Here is a 2,321-nt window from a genome sequence, read left to right as displayed (position 1 = left end):
TAATTTCTTTTTATGTGGCTCGGTGTTAAATTTATCTTTTGTGTTATAACGCTGCTGTGAAGCACCTCGGGACTTTTTACAACGTTAAAGGTGCTATATAAATACATTAAGTTATTAATATTTTATATTGTTGAGGGTAATATATTAACATGGATAGAGGATTGGCTAACTAACAGAAAACAGAGTCGGGATAAATGGGTCATTCTCTGGTTGGCAAACAGTAACTAGTGGGATGCCGCAGGGATCAGTGCTGGGTCCTCAACTATTTACAGTCTATATTAATGATTTGGATGAAGGGACCGAGTGTAATGTGGCCAAGTTTGCTGACGATACAAAGATGGGCGGGAAAGCAAGTTGTGAGGACACAAAAAATCTGCAAAGGGATGTAGACAGGCTCAGTGAGTGGGCAAAAATGTTGCAGATGGAGTATAATGTGGGAAAATGTGAGGTTATCCACTTTGGCAGAAAAAAATAGAAAAGCAAATTATTATTTAAATGGAGAAAAATTGCAAAATGCTGAGGTACAGAGGGACCTGGGGGTCCTTGTGCATGAAACACAAAAAGTGAGTCTGCAGGTACAGCAAGTGATCAGGAAGGCCAATGGAATGTTGGCCTTTATTGCAAGGGGGATGGAGTATAAAAGCAGAGAAGTCCTGCTACAACTGTACAGGGTATTGGTGAGGCCACACCTGGAGTACTGCGTGCAGTTTTGGTCTCCGTGTTTAAGGAAGGATATATTTGCATTGGAGGCTGTTCAGAGAAGGTTCACTCGGTTGATTCCGGAGATGAGGGGGTTGACTTATGAGGAAAGGTTGAGTAGGTTGGGCCTCTACTCATTGGAGTTCAGAAGAATGAGAGGTGATCTTATTGTAACATATAAGATAATGAGGGGGCTCGACAAGGTGGATGCAGAGAGGATGTTTCCACTCATAGGAGAAACTAAAACTAGTTTAAGAATAAGGGGCCGCCCATTTAAAACTGAGATGAGGAGGAATTTCTTCTCTCAGAGGGTTGTAAATCTGTGGAATTCTCTGCCCCAGAGAGCTGTAGAGGCTGGGTCATTGAATATATTTAAGGTGGAGATAGGCAGATTTTTGAGCGATAAGGGAGTGAAGGGTTATGGGGAGCGGGCGGGGAAGTGGAGCTGAGTCCGTGATCGTATTGAATGGCGGAGCAGGCTCGAGGGGCCGAATGGCCAACTCCTGCTCCTATTTCTGATGTCCTTGATCAGGACCCTCCTTGGTCCCTCCCTCCCATTTAATATTTTACATCCTCGATTGTCTCCTCTCGCAGCATAGGAGCAGGAGGAGGCCATTCAGCCCCTCGAGCCTGTTCCCCATTGAATGAGATCAGGGCTGATGTGCGACCGAACTCCATATACCCGCCTTTGCCCCGTATCCCTTAATATCTTCGGTCCACAAAAAGCTATCAATCTCAGATTTAACGTTAACAATTTACCCGGCATCAGTTGCCATTTGTGGAGGAGACTTTTACTGCCCTTTGTGTGTCGAAGTGTTTCCTAATTTCACTCCTGAAAGGAAATTTTTAGACTATGTCCCCTTGGTCAAACCAGAGAGAATATTGTCTCTCTATCTACTCTATCACTTTCCCCTTAATATCTTGAAAACTTCGATCAAATCACCCCTAACCGTCTAAATTCCAGGGAAGACAACCCTTGCTGGTGTCGTCTCCCCTCGTAACGTGACACTTGGAGTCCGGGTATCACGCCGGTATAGGCTCATAGGACGTCCTAAAGCCTTTTACAGCCACTGCAGTACTGTTTGTTTGAAGTGTTGTAATGTAGGAAACGCGATGGTCAGTTAGCTCCCACACACACACATACACGCTTTATTAAAAAATCCGTTTTATTTGAAAGAAAAGCTCATGGTTCGCGGGTTAATAAGGCAGCTGAGGCGATCCCTTGAATTCCGTATAGCTCACACTAGGGACCCAGCATCACCAGAATGTACCAGGAGGGGGGGGGTGTGGGGAGGGAATGGGGTGTGGGGAGCAGGATGAGGGCAGTGGGTGTAGGGGGGAGAAGGAGAAGGCTTCAGGATAAGGGAGGGAGGGGGCGGGGAAAGAGAGGGGTGATGGCGGAGTATGAGGGGGGTGATGGCGGAATATGAGGGGGTGAGGGTGGGGTATGGGAAAGGGGTGACATAGGAGGATGAGGAGAGGAAAAGAGAAAGGGTTGAGGGTCGGGGAGGGAGTGAGGGAGGCGGGAAGGGTGGGGGAAGGAGGGAAGTGTGGGGGGAGGAGGGAAGGGTGGGGGGAGGAGGGAAGGGTGGGGGGAGGAGGGAAGGGTGGGGGGAGGAGGG

Source organism: Pristiophorus japonicus, unplaced genomic scaffold, assembly GCF_044704955.1.
Source record: "Pristiophorus japonicus isolate sPriJap1 unplaced genomic scaffold, sPriJap1.hap1 HAP1_SCAFFOLD_515, whole genome shotgun sequence".
Taxonomy (NCBI): Eukaryota; Metazoa; Chordata; class Chondrichthyes; family Pristiophoridae; genus Pristiophorus; species Pristiophorus japonicus.
The sequence above is the reverse complement of the archived record's forward strand: the minus strand, read 5'-3'. Positions refer to the sequence as shown.